Source organism: Camelus ferus, chromosome 8 (assembly GCF_009834535.1).
Source record: "Camelus ferus isolate YT-003-E chromosome 8, BCGSAC_Cfer_1.0, whole genome shotgun sequence".
In the NCBI taxonomy this organism is placed as follows: domain Eukaryota; kingdom Metazoa; phylum Chordata; class Mammalia; order Artiodactyla; family Camelidae; genus Camelus; species Camelus ferus.
The window spans coordinates 22,250,997-22,273,892 of record NC_045703.1 but is presented as its reverse complement, the minus strand read 5'-3'; the positions used below and the strand labels follow the sequence as shown (position 1 = coordinate 22,273,892).

Sequence of the window (22,896 nt, the reverse complement as noted above, 5' to 3'; positions counted from 1 at the left end):
TGCCAGTTGTGCCAGGGTCAGTCTGGCGGGTGCACATTGTGTTTAGTGAATCCAAACACATCAGGAGGAAAAAGAATAATGATGGAGAATCTCAACACTGTTCCCTGGAGCTCGGTGCAGTTTGGAAGTCGGATCGAAGCCCAAGGCAATAAGTGGACACATATTTCCAGAGGTCTTTTCAGACCAGAATTTTGCTTCCCTGCCACCCTTCCTTCCCAGAGATTACAAAGATGTGATTTTCTACACACCATCTTTCTTTCTTTTTCTTTTTTAATTGAAGCATTGTCAGTTACGATGTGTCAATTTCTGCTGTACAGCATAATGCTTCAGTCATACATGTACATATATTTGTTTTCATATTCTTTTTCATTATAGGTTACTAGAAGATACTGAATTAGTTTCCTGTTATACAGTAGAAATTTGTTTTTTTAAATCTATTTTATATATAGTAGTTAGTATTTGCAAATCTAGAACTCCTGAATTTATCCCTTCCCACTCCCTCCCCTTCTGGGTAACCATAAGTTTGTTTACTATGTCTGTGAGTCTGTTTCTATTTTGTAGATAAGTTCATTAGTGTCTTCTTTTTTCTTTTTCTTTTCTTTTCTTTTTTTTTAGATTCCACCTATGAGTGATAGCATATGGTATTTTTCTTTCTCTTTCTGGCTTCCTTCACTTAGAATGATGATATCCAGATCCACCCATGTTACTGCAAATGGTATTATTTTATTCTTTTTTGTGGCTGAGTGGTATTCCATTATATAAATATACCACAGCTTCTTTGTCCAATCATCTGTTGATGGACATTTAAGTTGTTTCTATGTCTTGGCTATTGTATATAGTGCACACCATCTTTCCTCTCTTGGTTCTGTAACAAGTGTGACCCCCCTGGGCTTGTATTACCCTGTTCTTTTAAAAAAAAAGGTTAATACACAGCAAAATCTTATTTTCAGAGAACTATTTTAGAGGAAAATCTAGACTGAATTAATAAACTCTGTTATGGACTGACTTGTGTCCATTCAAAATTGTATGTTGATGTCTGTTAATTGATGTCCCTAGTACCTGAGAATGTGACTGTATTGGGACGAAAGTCCTTAAAGGCATAATTAAGGTTAAGTGAAGCCACTGGGGTGGGATCTAATCCAGTATGAATGGTGTCCTTATAAGAGGAGGAGAGTCAGACACAGACTTGCACAGAGGGGTGACCCTGTAAAGACACAGGGGGTAAGCTGTCTGCCAGCCAAGGAGGGAAACCTTGGGAGAAACCAGCCCTGCTGGCACCTTGGGACTTCTGGCCTCCAGACTGTGAGGAATCCATTCCTGTTTAAGCCACTCAGTGTGTGGCACTTTGTATGACAGATCTAGCAGACTAATACACTATCCTTGAGGGAAAAAAATCTTTTAAAGGGATGCTAATACACTGAAGACAAGAATATTGGCTTGGAAAACTTGTTAAGAGTGTTTTTCTTGAAGTTTGTTTCCTCCTGAAGCTGCATGTTTATAGATAAAATATAAATGGCTAGAACTTCTTGAAAGATTTTTTCTTATTAGTAGGTCAGCTATGTTCCCCACACACTTTCTATCCTATTAATTCACTTAGCAGATCTTTTATTTCTTCATTAATGGGAGAAAAATAAGTCTAGACACAGTGCGGGCAAATGATCATATACTACAAAGGAGTGAATTCAAATTAATTAATTTTTCAGATATTTCAGGGGTTTAAAAATGGACTTAGCTTGGAATACAATTTCCTCCATGAACCTTCTGAGGTACTGGGGTTAGGATGCCAGCCTCCGCCATGAACGTATCTAAAGGACAGCCTCCGTGTGGGGAGTCAGTGTGAGTTTCACTCCTGTTTGTCTCCTGCCGTGTCTGACAGGTCAGTACGGTGTATGTTATAGCAAGATTTCTTCCCTGCTCTGTGTGTTTCCATGTTGGAAACATCTCAAGAATACTTGTTTTTGTTTTATCTTCCTCTGGGAAAACTGACAGATCTAGCAGTTTGTAGAACCTATGTCTCCCTTTGAGTTTACTTATAAGAAATATTGACATTTGTTCCAAAGTTTGCTTTGCAAAATGCCAAGGGAAGCCCTCCATCTGAACATGGACTTCTGCCTGTTTCACACACGGCCAGAGCTCAGGACGCTTCTCCCACCCACTGAGTCACAGCAGGGCAGCAGGGAGACCCTCTATCCTGTTGGCAGACTCTGGCTCCCACCATCCCCCAGAGGACGCAAGAGCAGAGGCGGATGCTCGGCCAAGGAGGCTAGAGGCTCGCGTTGCTGGCTGGTGGGCAGGAAGGGCCTTCTCCCCTCTAGCTTGGCTCGTAACAGCCTCCTGCCCTCCTGTGGTCCCTGAGCTGAGGAAGGGGCGTGGCAGTGGTACGGAGGATGAAGGAAAGGAGTGATGATAGTTATTATGGAAAGAGGAAAAACAAGCTAGAAGACTCCTGGGATGGAAGAGACCCTGGGCTGAGAAAAAGGACCCTGAATTAGGATCATTTTATAAGAAGGTTTAACCAGTTCCCAGAGAGGAATCCCATTCTGAGACAAGGGTTCTTCTGAAAGGGATTTACAGTTGACCCTGGAACAACACGGGTTTAAATTGTGAGGGTCCACTAATATGTGGGTTTTTTTTTTTTTTTTCAGTAGTAAACACCACAGCACTACATAATCCCCACGTGCTTGAATCCCTGAATGGGGCAACCATGGATCTGGAGGAACCATGGAAATGCAAGATCACATACACCGAGGGCCGACTCTAGGTTATACTCTGATTTTCAGCTGTGTGGAGGGCCTGCACCCCAACCCTGCATTGTTCAAGGGTGACCTGCATTGGGCAGCATTCCCAGGGAAAGCCCACAGGGGAAAAGGAAAGCATGATTTTCACCGTCAGAAAGAGAAGAAAGCAGTCAAAGATGTAATATTGAGTCAAGTCCTCCACGGGACCCTATATGTTCTATATTGCTGTGTAACAAAATTGCCCCAAGCAACGATCAGTATCTATCACCTCTTAGAGTTTAAGTGAGTCAGGATTCCAGGAGTGGCTTGGCTGGGCAGTGCTGGCTCGGGGCCTCTTTTGTGGATGCAGTCAAGATGCTGGTCGAGATGTCAGCAGGGCTACATCTTAGCAAGGTTTACCTGAGACAGGAGGATCACTTGCAAAGTGATCCTCACGTGGTTTGAGAGTCGGTGCTGACTGTTGGTGGGAGGCCTCAGTTCCTCTCCACATGGGTCTGTCCCAGGACTGCTTGGGTGTCGTCACACTGAGTGTCCCCACGTGTGTAGTCCAAGAGAGGGTGGGCCAGACAGAAGCCATCTGTTTTAGGACCTCACCTAGGACCGCCTAGCATCACTTCCCCCATCTTCTGTTCTTGAGAAGAGTGTGCCTCTGTCTGACCTATGTTTAAGGGGAGGAGAATTAGGTTCCACCTTCTTGAGAGAGGCGTGTCAAAGAATTTGTGGACATGTTTTGAAACCGCTGCGGCACCTGTGTCTCAGTCCTGCAGGGACGCTCTGAAGATAACGCAGTTTGCCCCCAGAGTGGTTTCCATCAGGGGCAAGGGAGCTGGAGGACTTAGTCTCCTGGCTGAGCATCATTGGATACCGGCTGCCGGAGGTGGGTGGGGCTTCAGTTTCCAGGCTCCCGAAGGTGGAGCCCGAGAGCAGCTCTTTGAGGAGAAGGCAGGTGCTGACTGTGAAGAGTGAACCCGCCGGTGGCAAGCCGGGCAGAGGGATCTGAGGGATGAGAGGCCACATGCTGAAGTTCTCTGCTACAGCCCGGGAGCATTGTGTTGTGATGCAGCATAATGAAGAGATCTAATGGCCCGGTGGCTCTTCTATGTGTGTGTGTTGGAGGAGCCATTCAGTGACATGGCTCGTTAGCCTCTGGGCGAGCAGTGTCTGGAGGAGAAACGGTGCCTGCCTTTCTCCAAACTCCTTTAATCTGATCTTCAGATTTCAGGAATTCACCTTATCGTCCCTTTCTTGTGCGATTTCATCTCTGAGTAGAATTCACTCTTGTCTGAGAGAGCCTGGGAGCAGATGTCAGAAAACTACATAATGAAATCAAATAGCAAAATAGAACCAGGCAGATGCTTGCCCAAAAGAGGCAGGGGAATGAGATGGCTGGACACCAACGGTTATTAATAATACTCTGGACTTTGATGGTGTCTTTCATCTGAGCCTCCAAGAGCTGCACGGCCATTTAAGTAATCCAGGGAGTTATTTTCTTGGATAGAACCTTTAAATCCAACAGGTCTTTTGAAAGTTTGGTGCTTTGAATGTTCAACTCTTTCTGGATTGTTCTCAAGGGAAAAGTTATTTTGATTTATAAATCATATGGAGGTTTTTAAAAGTCAGTTATTTCTTAAAACAATAGATAGTTGCACTGCCTTTGGCAATATTATGTGGAATTCATATAATCTTTTCCTTCGTTTTCCGGCTCGAAGCTGTCTTCATGAAATTATTTAAGTAAGTGATAGAACATTTCTGTTCAGCAGGGAAAACATATCTAAAGATCCTGCCCGAAATTCGAGTAACCATTGGTTCCATTCTTCTAACCATCTGTTAATCCTTCTGCATGAGATGCCAGATGAGCGGTTGCAGAGGTCTTTTCTGCAATTCCTCTGCCCGATACGACTAGAGAGGGAACAGGGCTGCGGCAGTGAGGTGGCCCTGGCATCCAGGAGAACAGGCCATTTCTAAGCTGATATTTGGCTGGTGACTAAGAATGGACTCTACGAGCCAATGTGCCTTGGAGGTTCTTCACCAGAGAAGCGAAGCACAGGAGACAGACAGGAAAGACCCCACCTTGACGTGGGCCTAGAAGCAGGTCTCCCACCCAAGCTGATGCCTGCCCTAATTAGAGTCAGCCGGCACCAGGCACACTGAGGCTGCGCTGCGAGTGCGGACGCGTGAGATTCTGTGGGGAAGACGCTCGGGCTGTATCTCATTAGCTTGTCACAACTCTTCCCGCAAAATGGACGAGGATGTGTTTTGCCTACCGACTGGTCACTGATGGTTTCATCACTGCTTGTTTCAGTCCTGAGCCGAAAAGGGCTGCTGCATAACAAATCCGGGATCGGAAGGAGAAAGAGTTTTGCTGCCAGGACTGGAACCACAGCAAAGGACATGTCCCCGAGGGGCGCGGGATTCACCTGCCGTCCCCTGCAGCGCCCGCTGTGTTTTTCCAGCGCTCAGTGTGAGAAGCATCGCTGGGCCTCTCAGGCCTACGGGGTGGACTGACAAGGGATGTGTTTGCGGCTGTCAGGAGGCTGGTTGCTGCTGCGCTAGGGATACTCTGGACCGGACAGTCTTTTCTGCCTGATGTTTTCTTTTTCTTTTTTTAAATCGGGGAGCAGGAAGTTTTCCTCTCCCCGCCTGTGGAATTACCAACGACGTCCACTAGGTGGCAGCACAGAGAGCACGGCCACAGCGCGCTCTACTCTCCAGCCAGGGGCTGGGTGTTAACAGGACAGGGCAGCCCAGGATGGATTAGCAAGTGTCCATTATGTCTCTTCCTCCCTCTCTCCCTCCCTCTCTCTCTCTCTCCTTCCCTTCGCCCTCTCTCCTTCTTTCCCCCTCTCTCTTTCCCTCTCTCTCTCACTCAGAAAACACCATTCAGAGCCTTGTGCTTTTTCAGACTGAGCAGTGCATCCAGCCTCCTCCCGAACGGTCTACTTCTTTACTTCTTTGCATAAGAAGTGAGATAACATTTTCTGCCCCAGTTTCATGCAGGGATAAAGCAGGCATTTATGACTCCATTTGTACTCGTGGCCACATTTCCTTTTATTCTGTCTAGAAGTCTCTGGAAATGAATATTTTTCTCTTGAGGAAGGGATTCTGCTCACCCCGTGATAATTCCTTCAGTTCAGACACTTTGTCCCCTACCTTAGGTTGAATCTGGGCTACCAGGTCCCACGACATTTTGCCAAACAGCAGGGGAGTGAAAGGGGAGTGGATGCCAAGTTCCTGTCCCCTGAGAGATTGGATGTCTCCTCACAGAGCCCTGAGGAACCAAAATAAATACAAATCCATTTCGTTTATATTCTGTGAGGTTTGCCCTAGTTTTCTGTCTCATCGCCTTGATACCCGGTCCCAGCGGGCTTCTGGAGGGGCGGGCTGGACAATGTACTGTCAGTCGGTCAGCTCTGCCGGGCAAGTTAAGAAAACCCAAATGTTGTTGATTCGTTAATTTATTCCTCACAGCTGTGCTTCTAAGCTCCTGTCTCATTTCTCAACGTCTTCCCCCTCCCAAGCCTGGCGCCCCACCCCTCCCCGTACTGCTGAGCAGACAGCACTTTCTGGCCTCATCTGTGTTCACAACCCTCATTTCAACACCCACTTTCTCTTTAGCTTCCGGAGGTCACTGTCGGGACCCCCCACCCTCCACCGGAGGAGACCCCCTAGATCCATTCTGAGGAAGGGGCTCCGACAGCTCCTAGTTCTCACTCTTCCCAGCCTCTGGCCTGCCCCTTCCCTCACCCCGACCATCCCCAAACTCTCTTCCCATCTGGTTTCAGTGACTCTTTCCTAATTCTCCTCCTCCAGGTCTCTTTGCACCCCGCCCATCACCTTATCTCTAAGAGGGAGGCCCTTCCTGATCTTAGAGCTTTACTCTCCATCATGACCCCCAGGACCATCAACCACCCTGCTAAGTTCTAGCATGCTTTCTATTTAACCCACTGAGCTGTCTGCATTCCCCCCCCCCCCCCCCAGGCTCCGTCCTAGCTGCCAAGCTCCAATTCCACTTGAAAGGTCTTCTGAGCATTCCATATCATTATCCCATGATCACTGTAACCCAGATACATCTAAAACCAAACTGTCTCCTCCATGGAGCAGACGATAGTCAGCATTTTCCTTCCTGTGCCAACTTTAATGCCATCTTGGATAACAACCTGAAAAATTTGGTGGTGTCTGTGCCTTCTCCATCTCCCCTTTCCTACACATCCAATCCAGAAGCAAGTCCCTCAGCATTGTCCTCCTTTCCCCACTTCTACAATATGACAACTGTGGTGTGAACATTTCACTTGGAATCGGGGGGGGGGGTGGCAGCTTGTTGTCAGCTGTGAGGCATTGAGCGAGTAATGTTTGCAGTGCTAACCCAATGTCATAGAACAAAAAAATCATAGCGAGCAGAGATCACATAGTCCATCTCTCTTATTTACGAATAAGAAAACCAAGTCCATGAAGTTGGTTATCTGAGGTTTCTGAGCTGAGACCCAACACTCGGTGTTTAGACCACAAAGCCAACACTCTTTCTTCTGATCCACTGGCTCTTCAGGAAGCCCTCAGTTAAATGGAAATGTGGCTTTAGAAGGAAGAGCACATGAAGCCGTCACTGTTACTGAACACAAGACCTTTTCCCGCTAACTGTCCTGATGGACAAAGAAAGGTCAGTTCTGAAGGGAGCAAAGGCAAGGGGCCACATCTAAGGAGGCTGCCTGGGAGCCCGTATCTGGGTTGTTGGCATCCTTTCGATCTTCTTTCCATAACACAGTAGCCTGGATTTCCTTGGGGGGTACTTTACCTGTGCCTCTCCCCGCCACAGGTTGGGGACACATGACCCTACCCTCACCCCCAAGGGCAAGCCTGACTGACCTCATTCAATCTGCATATTTAATCCTCCAGACCACTTATGGACACATTCTTCGGAAGGCACATGTGACCTGGACCATGTGTGGAGCTCAAGGCTTTTGCTGGGTCTGCTGAGAACGAGCTGTGACCCTTAGAGCTCTTGGCATCCATCCTGTACTCATGAGGGAGAATCTGTCAAAGCAAAAGCCAGGATGGAGAAAGGAGGGCAGAGAAACAGAGAAGGAGAAATCACATCGCGATGACATCATTTGAGCCCCTGGATTAAGCGTTGCCTCAAACCAGCCCTACCCTTGAATATTTTATGAGCCAAGAAATAAATCATTTTGAAAAATCCAGTTTAAGTGAAGGCTTCTGATATTTATAATCTAAACATTTCTTGTTGATACACTCTGGGAGGGGTAAGGTGATCTACAACATGGTGGGGACCAGACCAACAAGGGGGCAGTAAAACCCACCTTCTCCCACCTAACTCAGCTGCTAAAGGCCTGGCATGAGCCGAGGCCACTGCTCCCAGGCTTCTCTCGGACACAGAGCCCCCGAAGAAGGAATGCCTGTCCATTCCTCTAGTGACGGGGAGGAGCCAGTCTTGTGTTTTGGGTGAGAGTTTAGGCTTTGAGCAACCGGTGATGCCCAAAGGTTTTTGTGGGCTGTTGGAGAAAACAGCTAAAGAGGAGCAGCAGTTAAATGCTGGAAGGGTTGCCATCTGACAATGGGAAGAGGGGAGCTGTGCTCCTGGGAGTCAAGGGTGCAGTTTAGAAGGATGAAGTCAGGTAAGGGAAGAAGGGAGAAATGAGACGAGGAGCGAACTGTGGTAAGTAGACCCTGAGTCTCACAATTCAGAATAGATGCTTGATCTGAGCCCAGAATGTTAAACTGCTAAAGACTTCCAAAACCCACGTGGAAAGATGGCAGGAAGTAGAGAGCAGCGTGGGGGATGTCCTATCAGGCAGACTCAGGGCTGGTTGTTTTTGGTGGTGCGTGCAGACCGTTGCAAGGGAGATGCTCTGTAACAATCCCTTTGCTGTCTGGTGGTCTTTCCTTGCAGCACGTGAGGAATGATACAGGAGCCTCCACTACATTTATAATATGCAGAGGCTTCAACCACATGTTATAAGCAACCATAGGTACCTGGAGGAATCAACCGCTGGGTGAAGTTGAGCACGTATTTAAAACGTGTTGAGGGGATGCTTTGTGCCTCACTCTACTAGCTTTACTACCTGTAGGCTTCATCCCTCCCTTGCCTCTGGGGTTTTAGAAAAAAGTCTACCCCTTGTATATATAATGGAGCTATGCAATCAGTAGCCGTTTATTGTAGCCCTGCGGTAGTCATTAGTGCTGTCTGCCAATATATGGGGCTCCCAGGCACATGGGAGAATTGTACCTTCCCTCTTCCTTTGAACTTAGGCAAGGCCACGTGACCTATTTTGGCTAATGAGATGCGAGTGGAAATAATGCGGCGGAAGCATTAAAACCCAGAACAAAATTTGCCTCCTTGTTTTTTTTTAAACTTTGGCATGGTGACAATCAGCTGTTGGGATGGTGGCTGCCCCATCCGTCTGAGTCCCTGAGCGACTCAGATCAGAAGCGCGATCCTGCTGCTCCATCCAACCCTGGCAGACTGGTAGGCAGCCTGGGCAAGAAGTAAAGCTATGTTGTTTTAAGGCATTGAGATTTCTGGCTTGTGCGTTAGCACAACAGCACTGAATCCATCCTTATTTCTATAGAACTAAAAATATTCTAGAAAATGTGCTTGAGATTGGGATGAATCTGACTGCCCCTTAACCTTTGCTGACTCACATCTTGAGAAATGACAGGAAGAAACATTAAAGAAGGTAGCATTTAAAATCTAATTAAAAACTTTAAAATCTACTATAATTTACTTTTAAGTTCCTTAATTCAGATGTAACTATTTCTTGTTAATATGATTCATGATGTACATGTGTAGGTATTCATGATTTTTATGTAGTTATATTTTTGGGGATCTTACTGTCTTATTTAAGATTATTGACAAATACTTGCCATAAGTTTATGGAAGACTAGATTAATTTTGATTCTATTAGATTCTTTTGGCAGCGAGTTACAGGGAAAAACTCAAATCAAACTAGCTGGTGTTATAAGAAAGTTTACTATTTCATAGATATGGGGTATTTCACGTATAATAGAAGTTGAGGCTCTGGGCTGTTTGATTTAGTAGCTCCGAGCTGTCATCAAGGACACAGGTTTTTCCGTTTCTCTAAGGAGCACCCCATCGGTGTTGACTCCCCGATCTGGTGGATCCAACACAGCGGCAGCAGTGCCGGGCACCACATCCAGCACGGCCAGCGCCCAGAGTTAGACGATGCACTGTTTCTTCCCGCATCCTTTTCTTGGGAGGGAGATACCCTTCCCCCAAAACTCCTGAGAAAACTTTTCCTCTCATCTTGGCGGCCAGAATTGAGTCCCATAGCCGTTTACAAGCCAACACTGGCCTGGGGGTAGAATTATTATGGTCAGTGTAGACCACAGTGTTCACAATGGACTAACCATGATTGGATAACTCATCTTTTATTGTTGGCTGTTTAAGCTGTTTCTTGTTTTCACTTGCTGGGGACAATTTGCGGTGTCATTTCTACTCTCTCACTCTTTTCAAGTTTTCCTTAAAGATGGAATTGCTGGGTCAAAGGGAATAAATATTTTTACCACTCTTCCTATGTGTTACTGACATATTCTCCAACTGGATAAGGATTGTACCAAAGTATAGTACTGTCGGTCTTGTGAATAATATTCTGTTTTGACTCTACAACACATGCTGTGGGGTAGTCAGTTATTGGTTGGAGTTACAATTCCTTAATTATAAGTGAGGCTGAACATTTTTCTGTAGTTTGTTTACTCTTTTTGGAATGTGTTCTCTCAGAAGGTAGTCTCTCTGGCACAAGGGTCGGAAACGTTGAAGTCTCAATCCCCCAAGTAAACTTGGCATCTAGCTCTATCTCTGACACAGCAACGTTGGAACTAGGAACTGACTCAACCTAAAGTAAACGCCAATTGTCCAGAGACTCACATGATCCAGATGGAACCCACAGGGGACTCTTAGCAGGGAAATGTCACCCAGGCTCTAGGCCAAACGAAAGGAATTGCAGCTCTTGGAACAGAATTCTTGGAGAGCACTTAAACACAAATTATTTTTATGACCACATGAAATTATTAAGTTAGAAGCATCAAAAAATTTAAAATGATACTCACATTTAAAAACTTTGAAGAATAACATTATTCTTAATGGAATTTCCCTAAAGAAATTACAGTGGGATACAAGGCTATAGCTATACCTGGGTTTAGCTCAACTTTTGATTTAATAGCAAACTCATGTCCTTTCAGTAAAACAAAATAATTTGGGGTGGTAATTTTGTGTTGAAGGACACAGCTGTATTTTTTAGCAGTTTCCTGTTTCCTAAATATCTTGATCAAACACTACTGTAGGCTTCTATCCTCTCGTTTGCTTCCATTCTATTATTTTTCACTCAGTTTCTCTAAAAACTCAGGGTTTGGGTTTGGGCTGTCCTCCTCAGGGTTTAACCTCTCTGCTGATTAACCACTTTGTGTGGCTCCTTTTCCTTCATACAGGATGGTGAGGGGACAGAACTTTCTGGTTAATATGTTACACTGAATATCTAAATTAAAAAAATTTTTTATTTTATTTTCTTGGTGGGGGGAAGTAATTAGATTTGTTTGTTTATTATTTTTCACGGGGGTACTGGGGATTGAACCCAGGACCTTGTGCATGCTAAGCACGTGCTCTACCACATTATTTATTGATTCTTTGGTTTAGAAGTCACTTCAGGGTCTTTTGTCTCATATCAACATTGTAAACATTAATTTTCATTCTAACAGTTCACAAAGGGTCACTTGTGCTTTCTGGAGTTTCCTTTGAGCTCTTTGCACTAGAAAAGTGCAGCAAAATTATGGAGGGCTTCCAAAACCTCAGTGGAGGTAGACCCATCTTGTCTGTCCCTGGCCAGCTCAGCTGCATCATTCTGGCTTAAAAATTAGACAATTACATGCATGTTTTTTGCTTAGCCCTAAAAATATTTCCAGAGACTATTGGATTTTAGATATTTTTTCCAATACCAGAGCCTCAGGAGTATGTTTTTTTCTATTCTGATAGACAATGACAAAGGATAAAATAAAGTTGAAAATTAGACCTAGCATTTTAGAAACAAGTAGATATTGTTTCTGAACAATAGTGAAAAAATAATCTATATAAAACAGTCCTCTGTCAAAAGGTAGGGTCAGAAACACAAGGGCTGTAATCACATCTGAAAGGTAGACTGGATTCCAGTGAGCGTCGACAGAGCAGAGTGTAGAGAGGAGACATCCACCTCTTCTCTTTTTAAAGATATTAATCTTTATATCTTTATGCAGTTTATTTTTAAAGGTCATTCATGAGAAAGAGAGAAAGTCTCAATGCAGTTGCCTGATAGGCAAGATAGGATCCCTAACAAAGGATGCTGTCTGGGTAAAATATGGAGACGCAACCAAGGGCCAGGGGTCTTTCCATTTTCTGTAAATCCAGACCTAGTGCTTGAGAACTTCCTGGGAAGAGCTTGTGCAGAGATGGGCTGCAGATTCTGCAACGCCGTGCCTTCCTGACTGCTGGACGCTGCTGAGAGGCCAGGGTTGGTCCCACTCTCTTCGTGCTGTTCGTGAAGTGATGGTTGAAGTTGCAGTGATGGCAATGATTGGTGACTTAATGCCATTCTCAGATCCCTGCTGGTACCACGGGGTGGGGACATGACCCGTGACCTGGAGTTTGGGGGGTGTTAGGGGGTACACACGGGGCTAGCTAGTCTCCTCATCCATAGGGCATACTTGTTGGCTGCATCTGGTTTAGGAGAGCAGCAAATCATGTGTGTGTGTGTGTGTGTGTGTGTGTGTGTGTGTGTGTGTGTGTGTGTGTGTGTGTGTGTGTGTGTGTGTGTGTGTGTGTGTGTGTGTCTGCACATGCATGCAATTTAATTCCAAAATGCAAGGCAGGTATTAGTTGGTAATAAAAATGTGCATTTGGAGAATTTTATTTTCTGGAGTCCATATTTCTACACTGGCAAAGTCACTCTGAATTTAATTATTTTCTCTCCACATTCACATTTGTTTGCCCTGTTTCTGTTTAATATATTGAATGGTCTTTTGCTGGTATTTGCTTTTCAGTATTTTTCTCTCCTTTTCTTTGTGTTCCTTCTGATCATCATCTGTTTCTCTCTTCTCTCCTTTATCTCTCTTCTTCAACACCCTCTTTCAACTTTCCTCTGATCAAATTATTGAAGCCAGGTTTAACACTGATGTAGGGTCTTTTTTTTTTTTTTTTTTATCCATTAAGAGGGTTGAAAATTCTATTCAAAACCCCTCTCCCTGGAATTGCCAAGCCTGACCCTGGTCGAGTTGGGGTGAGCTGAGCTCTTCCTGGAAAGGTAGATGGGTTTTAAGCAGCTGGGAAGATGCCTGTAGCGTCGACTTGGCTAAAGCAAAGGCATTTGCATAGAAATGACTTTTAATAAATACCTTGGGCACATTTTCTATTTACAACTTACTTTGGAAATCTGAGAGGAGTTAAAAATCAAGAGGCCATAAATCTGCCATGGGATGCTGGTAGGTGGAAATCTGGTTGGACTCTCAAAAGTTTAGCCACTTAGGGGCCAACGCATAAAGAATGAGAATATAAAGAAAAATGCTAGAAACTTCTCAACATGGTGAATGCAGAAAACAATGGGAAATTTGCTTCCAAGCAAGACTGGATACGACTGTGTTTATAGCTGTGACTGTAAACAAGGAAGCCAAGCACAGGGCTCACAGCAGGAGCACGACATCGTGTTTTTGTTACAGCGACTGACAACTATGCATAAAAATTGGAAGATTATTTAAATACAAATGTGAACTTAGTTACCGCGTTCTAAAGATGCATTTAATTTTCTAATTCCTCTTAACTCTGGCATCTCACAGCAGGTATTTACTCCTTAACCACCCATGCCTAATTTTTGACCTATCAGGCCTTGGACTGACTCAGGAAAGTAAATAGATATTTAGGTCAAAGCAGAAAGATATCACAACTGGGCTAGAATGTTACGTGCCCAAAGGGAGAAGGCCGATTCTGACAGCGGGGATTATAAATGTTTTAGAGTAATTAAAACCTGACTTGCTTGACTTGATGTATGCCGTTTTCAAAACGTCTAATTGTTTGCACAATTTAAAATAAGGGGAAAAAACATGGCAACTTTACTGAGCCAAGAGGGAGTTGTTTGAAATGGTTCAAGTTATGTTTAGATTCATGGAGGGGTGTTTGAAAGAGCTCCGAGGCTGCTAGAAAGAATATTTTTCCAGATGATTAAATGCAAATATTGTTTAAAAATGCTTAAGAAAATGATTTCAGAATAAGCAGGAAATAAAAAAAGATGGGGTGGGGAGCACAGAGGTGAAGGAGGGGATTGTTCGGGAGGGGTTTCTCCTCCTGCCGGGAGACCCAGTCTTGATCTCCTGGGATCTGAGGAGTCTTTGTTCTGGGGGCTCGCGCTGGCAGGAAGGAAGACGAGGACGGATGCTGAGGTCTGCGTGAGTGCCTTGCCAAGAAGTGCCGAGCGTGCGCACTCATCACTTTCCTCTCCAAGCTGGCAGGCCGTGCCTGCTTCCCGCAGGGTGCCTGAGGCTTCCGAGTTCACGCCTGCAAAAGACCTGTCTTAACCTCCATGCGTCTCCTTTCTAGTATTTGGTACTAAAACCAACCCCGCCATGCCCACACCAAAAGACCCAGCTGGAAACCACAGTTCTGATACATCCTTTCCTCCTAAACTCTATTAGTCTGAATTTGGCTTATGTTAGGATTATATTACGTATGAGGTAAGCGGAGATTTATTTGAGTCTGGGTCTTCTCTAGCTGATGGCTGGGCTGCACCACACGTTGGATACTGATGGGTGAGTCTGGAGACATCAAAGGCTCTTGGGGCTTAAAAAGTTCAAACTGCGGGGACGTGACAGCAACTCTCCTGAAGACTGGAAGCTGGAAAATCTGTTAGCGAACGTTGGGGTGACTCTTCTCCAAGCATTTCTGCTGCGGTTGAGGTGAGACCCGGTGCCATGTCTGTTTACACCTCGGCATTTCTGCTTTTCATCTCACATGAGTTCAGAAAGGGGAAAAGGAGAGCTAAATTGGAGGAAGTTGCAGGAGCTTCAGGGAATTGTGTCTCCCGTGGGTTTAAATCGTCTACTTGCTGACAAGGATGTTTTATCAAGACAAGAGTTTTCTTTCAGTTCTGAGTTTAGATCCAACTTAAAGAGATTCTGGAGTGGAATTGTATTTAGCATTGGCAAGGGAGAAAAGGCGTAGGACAGGACTTCTAAAGGCTTCTTGGACATCAAATGGCTATTTCACAACAACTTTGTGATGAGTTAAGTGTAAATGAATCAGAAACATACGGACCAAATTTCCTTTGAAATTCACATGGGCTTAAGAAATTAAGGCAAAAAAGCTCTTGGCAAGGAGTATTTTGGGATTTGCCAAATTCAAGCCGTTTGAGAAAGAACTGGAGATACTCTTCAAGGACCCCAGAAAGCTGCTGGGCTCCATCTCTGTTCCTTCCTCTTCTTCACCCATGGGTCAAGGTGCCCGGCAACCTGGAAAGCTTCAGGTTGTCAGGAAGTCAGGCACATGGGAGGTCCTCCCAGGCTTTCCTGGTCTGCTGGGGAGGACTGTGGCCATGCTTTGGAGGCAGCAGTGGAGAACAGAGCTTGATTTGGGAGTCAGAAGTTTCAGCTGTTTGGATCCTGTCCACATGGGTGCTGCCTCGGGGAGGGGATAGCGTCATGGCTGCATCCGGAAACTGTGTAGTTAGGGAGAGATTTTTTTTCAACTTTTTCAAAAAGGATATGGCTACTCAGTGGGGAGCATCGACTCTGGAGGCAAGTGGAAGAGTTGGGCAGAAGAACCAACTTCTTTCTCTAGATCTGATCTTGTTCCCTCTGCCAAAGGGGGGGCGTCTCTAGGACAGCGACTCTGGTGGTGCTATTTGTTTACTGCACACAGATGTTCCTGTGGGAGATGACTACAATGCATGTTGCACCCAGTGAATTATGAGAATGAATTATGGAGGAAGTGGTTTGCAACATTGCAAAGCCATTTATCATTGAGAATCAGAAAATGTCATCTGAGGAAAGGGTCATTTCAGCAGTATGCTGGGATTTGGAAATCACTTAAACTTGTTGTGAAGAGGTTTTCACAGCAGTGGAATTTGTTCAGGGGGACTTTAACCTAGAATGTGGGAAGAGGGACAGGAGGGTGGCTCTTGTGGTAAGAGGAAGGGCATGCAGGTGGGTAGTGATGTATAATATCCATCCAGGAAGGCAGAGTCAAGGGGGACAATGAAGAGAGAAGCTGGAAGTCCATGATTCAGAAAAGTGAGAGTATCAAGCCATCGTGTTTCTTGAACCACAGAGAGAGTCCCATCTGCTTGCCAGCATCTCACTTACTGGGAGAGTGGACCAGTAAGGAGAGTGGACCACTCTTGGCATCCCAGGTCCTGCACGTTGTCCCAGAAGTGGTATCTGACGTCAGATGAGCTGTTTCTCTCCTCAAGGCCATGAACACAGTACCTGGCCCATTCTGGGTACTTAACACACCTAGTGTTCACCGAGTGAATTAAGCTTGTGTTTTGTGGATGGCGGTTAGCTAATACTAAAAGGAGGAAAAGGCAAAGAAGACTGAGAAGGAATGATCCAAGAAGGGGCAACAGAACCCCAAAGAGTGAGATACCCCTCAAACAATGAAGGGAGGCTGGCACGTAGATCAGAGGGATGAAGGGGGATGATAGAGGAAGAGAAGCTATTTGATTTAGCTGCCAGGGAGTGTCTTCTAACTTTTCCAGGGGAGATTTCAGAAGAGAGAGAGAGAAAAACAAAAACGAAAACCCTGGGAGGAGAGAGTTTATTGTGGGGAAGCAGAGACAGTGGACCTGGGTATTGCTGTGACCTTTTCCACTTGTCTATCATCCACTGACTCATTTCTGCAGCCTTTTGCTTGTATCGTTTGTTTTATGAAGGGGAGGTAATTAGGTTTATTCACTGATTTCCACTTGGAGGAGGTACTGGGGATGGAACCCAGGACCTTCTGGGTGCCGAGCATGCGCTCTACCACTTGAGCTATGCCCTTTCCTCCACAGCCTTTTAAGAGAGAGGGAACAAGCTCACACACGAACACAAGCCGATGAAGAGAAACTCTAGAAGGGATGCACAAATGGCTCAAGCTTGAGAAAAGAGGAGGTTCCTCCTGGCTAGCCTGGGGAGGAGGGTGCTGTCTAAGGTGCACTCCGTGCCCTGCTGCCTTCCATGCCTGAGAGCTGTCAGCCCCCCGCCTTGGCCGTGCAGCGCCCGCCAGAAGTCCGCCTGCCTCAGAATTCAGTTTCCCTTCCAACTTCAAAGCAGATGTTAAGCAAAACCAAACTGAAGGTCTGGTGCTGGACCACATGAGCCCTCGTCTGAGGGAACATTGCTTCTCAGAGAGGAGAAAGGCCCTGTGAAGTGGAGTAGCCCAGTGTGTGCAAGCCCGCCCCTCCCCCTCCCCCTTCAGCGAAGCCATAGCAACCCTCAGGGTTTTCTAGACACATTTGTGTCTACCACGAATGCATGCAAACTGTTTCCATTTCCTTAGAGAGGGCTAGAAGATACAGTTTTCATTAGTTCAGGTGTTCCCCTCCTCCGACTGTTTATTTTTGAAGACACAGACAATCTGCTATGTATTTTCTCCACTGCTTTAAGGTCACTGGCTTCCTAGGGTCCAGGGCCCTTCTTCTCAGTTCCACTCCAACACCAAGGGCTCAGACGTGGCTCATCCCTCCCAACCTCTCTCTATTTCTTTTTCTACTTCTTAGCTGCACAGCGGTCCGTCCCCCATCCACCTAATTCAAAAGGACTTGGGCATCAAGACCGGCCCCAGGAGCTGTGGGGAGCCCCGGGACAGGTACATGACCATCTCCCTTCAAGGAACGTCAGGGCTTCTCGGGAGCCTGCTTCATTTCTTCGAGTTTTACCGATTCCTTGGACCCTGGCCGTGCACAACTGCTTGCTTTTTCCATAAGCAATCCTGTATAAAATAATAGAATTTCTGTAAAAAGAATTAAGCTGGGAAAGAAAAGACATTTTGGCAAACCTGAAACAGACAGTATTTATATTTCAGGAGTACTTCACAGCGCCAAAGTCACTTTAATACTTTGAGAACATTAAAATATATAATGCAGTCAACAACTTGTTTGGCTCAGAAAATAATCCCATTTGATATTCAGTATGAAAAATAATTAATTCAGCAATAGTTGAAACTAGCTAGATTGAATTTACTTTTCAATGTTTAGCAATTTTTACAAAACCCGTTTTGAGTTGGTGAGGTCTGTGGAATCTACCGGCTGTACTTCTTGCCTTTGTGTGGAGCCGGCGAAGCACTGAGGACAACACCCCAGCCAGGCCAGGCTGACCCTTGGGAAGTGTGAAAAGAACAATAACAACGACCAAAACAAGCCTGCGTTTCCCTCCGCGTGGTCCCCTGGGACTTGCTTTTCTCCAGCGCTTTCCTCCAGTGTTTGGAGGTGTCTGATGACTCCCCAAACTTCCTTCTGCATCGACCCTGATGGGCAGGTTGCTCTCTGCCCCCCTGGATCTGACTGCCGGCTTTGTGTTTCTTCTTTGACCCTCCGCGCTCTCTGGTTCTCTTCCCACATGGCTGCTTCTGAAGCGTTTGAAGAGGAAAGTGTGGGCGTGCGTTTTTTTCAGTGTTGCAGCTGTTCTCTGTGGTTGTCTGAGTTACTCTGTGTGGGGACGGATATCTACGAGTAACTTGGGAAGAACAACTGTGATCTGTTAGCACAGAGGGCTTTCTCCGGGGTCAGCCTGTAGTCCTTCCTCAGTCAAGATTCCCACTAAGGGATCTTGATAGCTGGCTGTTAGGAACGTTCCTCTGGGACTGGATGACAAAGCCCCTGAGGGCAGGTTTATGTTTTTCATCTCGGTCTCAGCTGTGTACCCAGCACCATAGTAGGCACACAATATTTGCTGTTGTTTAAATGAATGAGCAAAGAGTTTGACTCTAAAGAGCCTTTAGTAATAGAATCCTTAAATATTCATCTTGGACTTTAAAAATATTGCCATGGCATACTTATACCAACTCTATAGTTATAAGCCCAGTAAAATGTTGCCATTGTATCTAAAAAGATACAAACAACTTAAATGTCCTTGGACAGATGAGTGGATAAATAAGTTGTGGTATATTTATACAATGGAATACTACTCAGCCATTACAAAGAATAAAGTAATGCCATATGCAGCAACGTGGATGGAACTGGAGATCATCATTCTAAGTGAAGGAAGCCAGAAAGAGAAAGAAAAATACCATATGATATCACTCTTTTGGGGAATCTAAAAAAAAAAAAAAAAAAGACACAAATGAACTTATTTACAAAACAGAAACAGACTCACAAACATAGAAAACAAACTTATGGTTATCGAGGGGAGAGAGGGTGGGAAGGGATAAATTAGGAGTTCAAGATTTGCAGATACTAACTACTATATATAAAATAGATATACAACATGTTTCTTCTGAATAGCACAGGGAACTACATTCAATATCTTGTATAACTTATAATAAAAAAGAATATGAAAAGGAATATACGTCTGTATATGTATGACTGGAACATTGTGCTGTACACCAGAAATTGACACAACATTGTGAACTGACTATACTGCAGTTAAAAAAAAAGTAATACCAAGAATTTAGCTGCTGTCATAATTAAAATAATCCATGAGGAGAACTTGAACTTTTTGGAGATTAAGTGGACATAAAACATGATCCTAAAGATGTGCTTACTTAGCAAAAGTTTAGTTTTGCCAAAAAGTATTTTTAATCAAGAAATTCCACAAGTTATATTTCTTTACAAAATATTATGTGTTGTTAATCCAGGTCCTCCAAGAAGAAGATGTAAATACAGAATTAAACATGCAAGGATTTTATTATGGAAGTGGGCTGTGAGAAAGAAAATGGAGAGTACAGGGAGGGGGCTGGAGAAGGCTGGGAGACCATGATCAAGGCTGACCCTGAGTGAAGACAGAAGGCAGAGACAGTTGGGTGGAGCATCTTGGACAACTCTGCCATCTGAAGAAGTTTCAGCAAAACCATCCAGAGCCTTTGAGCCAAAGTCAGCTGTCAGAAGAGCCCTGAGTCTCAGGAATAAGACTGTCTTTGCAATTCTCCCTGACAGTCATTGGCTGGGAGCAGCTGTGGGAGGTGTGGCAAGTGGTCAATTATAGAGGCTCCCTGTAACGGGAGGTCTCAAGTACATTCTCATGGTGGTCACAGCTATACTTTGATTCATCTGAAACACCCAAGAATAGCACTAGGTAAGGAAAGATCTTTCTCTTTATACTTGAAGGCAGATTTGTTGGAAATACTAGGAAATTCCCTTACATTATAGAATAAGGTATACACATTTACATATAATGTCTCAAGTGAGCTTTCTAGCAATGATGTCGATAGGACAGTATAGCAGACTGGCACTGGTTTCCAAATTCTGTCCCTTCCTTTTTACTTTGTAATAGAATCCTTGACTTGCAGCATAACTGTTCAGAATAAAGATTGATTTCCCAGTCTGCCTTGGAGTAGATGTGAACATGACTAACTTCTGACTAATAAAAGTGAAAGTGTTGTGTGTGACTCACAGGAAATGTATGAATGAGAAATGGTACCCCCTTCTTCTTGGCTGGAATACAAATGTGACGGCTGGAGTTTGAGCAACTGTATTGAACCCAGAGGTAGAAATCTCATGCTGAAAATGACAGAGCAACAATGTAGAAGGACTCTGGAACCCTGATTCATGGGGTACCATACCAGCCCTCAATTGCCCACTTCCAGACTTCTTTTATGAGTGAAGGAAACAGACTTTCACTTTTTAAAGTCATTCTTATTTTTGGTTTCCTAGCACTCAGAACTAAACCTAATTCTGCTAATATAGGCAGCTCTTTCTGAAATTGAGTCCAGAGAGACTGAAAGTAACATGCTCTTTATGACACAGCTACTAAGTGATGAAGTTGGATATTAACCAGTTCTTCTGACTTTTAGGTCAAATGCCCTTGGAATTAAATCTGAATTGAGCTAAATTAAATTTCACTGTGCCAAAGTTATCTAGGCATTACTGAACACGTCAAGAGAGATCTTCTCCCTCAGTCTAAGTGTCTTTGACTGTAAAATGGAGAGAAGCACTTTTACTAGCAACATTATAGGGTTTCTGAATTATTTTGATAATAGATAATTACATATCTATGCACATATAGATATGTATACTTTGTAAAAGCCAAACACTCAGGATGAAAAGTCATTTTATCTCCATTGGTTTACTGTCTTCAGGTTTGAACAACAGGAACAAAAGGCTTACATTCCTTTATACAAGGTGGGACTGATCCTGGAGCTTCAGCAAAGCCCCAGCCAGATTATTAAGGGGTAGACCAGAGGATGAGGGAGAAGAATTTATCACGTCAGTGGATGATATATGATATTTTCCACTAATTGTTTCCATGACTTCTCAACTCTATGGCATCATAAGCTTCTTAGAATCCAGAGCCAGGTCTCACACTTCTGAGTGTCCTATATTTACTGTGCTCGGTGAATATTTGTTGATTAATTGGTTGGTTGCTTAATAGGTACTGTGAAAACTATTCCTTGTAGTTTAAAAAATTCTGAGATCCACAAACACTACCTTTTTTTTTGGATTTATACCTAAGTATTTTATTTTTCAAGCAATTACAAATGGTTTTACATTTTAAATTTCAATTCCACATGTTCATCGCTGGTATGTAGAAGTACAATTGGCTTTTATATGTTGCTCTTATACCTGTGACTTTTCTCTTTTTTTTAACACCTTTATTGTAGTATGGTTCCTATATAGTAAACTACACATATTTCAAATGTACAATTTGATGAATTTTGATAGACGTATACACCAATGAAATCACTACCACTGCATTTAAGATAGCTAACATTTTCATCACTCCCCAAGAGGTGCAATTTTCAAATTCCCAGTTTATCCCTTCCCACCCCCTTACCCTGCTAGTAACCATAAATTTATTCTCTATGTCTGTGAGTCTGTTTCAGAGATAAGTTCATTTGTGTCCTTTTTTTTAGATTCCATATGTAAGCGATATCATATGGCATTTTTCTTTCTCTTTCTGGCTTACTTCACTTAGAATGACAGTCTCTAGGTCCATCCATGTTGCTGCAGATGGTATTATTTTATTCTTTTTTATGGCTGAGTAGTATTTCATTGTGTATATATACCACATCTTCTTTTCCAGTCATCTGTTGATGGACATTTAGGTTGTTTCCATGTCTTGGCTATTGTTAATAGTTCTGCTATGAACATTGAGGTTCATGTGTCTTTTTGAATTATATTTTTCTCTGGGTATATACCCAGGTAAGTCTATTGTAAGTTTATTTTTAGTTTTTTAAGGAACCTCTATACTGTCCTCCATAGTGGCTGCACCAATTTACATTCCCACGAACAGTGTGGCAGGGTTCCTTTTTCTCCACACACTCTCCAGCATGTATTGTTTGCAGACTTTTTAATGACAGCCATTCCGACTGGTATGAAGTGATACCTCATTGTAGTTTTGATTTGCATTTCTCAAACAATTAGTGATGCTGAACACTTTTTCATGTGCTCGTTGGCCATCTGTATGTCAAATACTACCATTTTTAAAAGTTCATGTTCTTCTAAATTCTTGACCCCACATTTATCTTCCTGACTTGAAAAGGGCAAAATATATATTGAATGCTTAAATTACCAAATTTTAGCTCATCTCTTTAGGTTTTTGAGCCAAACTCTCCTCTTTGTAAGTCCTATTTTAACTCATAATCTTGATTCTAACTCTAAAACATGGGGAAAATTATAAAACCTTTTTCTCTGAAATCAGTTCAGAATAAATTATGTAGCTTGTTTGTACAATGTTTTTAGCCTGGAACCATGTTTATGTGAATCTATAATATTCCATCTAATGATAATGATTAAACATAATGGAGTAATGGAAATTTTGTAATGGAATACTTGGTTGTATGATAATTCTAACTGAATGAATTAATAAGCAAGAAGTCATAAGGTCATAATCTCCCTACGGCTTGAACAAATGACCTTGATTCTCAGATTGCTCTGTGAAGTAAGCAACTTACTTCAGAAGACAGAGGTTTATGCCCTCCTCTTTATATATTTATACAAAATAAAGATAACCCTGCCCTGCCTATTGCATATGAGATCAT

At 43.8% G+C, this 22,896-nt stretch overlaps 1 long non-coding RNA gene across 9 annotated transcripts in view; it reads left to right on the top strand.

Moving 5' to 3' along the window:
* Window positions 1-22,896, top strand: part of LOC116665292 — a 335,340-nt gene that overhangs the window by 274,902 nt on the left and 37,542 nt on the right. The window contains exon 7 of one of the 9 annotated variants that reach the window (XR_004321837.1): window positions 7,629-7,915. The exons of the other annotated variants lie outside the window; for them this stretch is intronic. This is a non-coding gene — a long non-coding RNA (uncharacterized LOC116665292). Of the gene's footprint in view, window positions 1-7,628; window positions 7,916-22,896 lie in introns of those variants that run through there. 9 annotated transcript variants of the gene reach the window in all.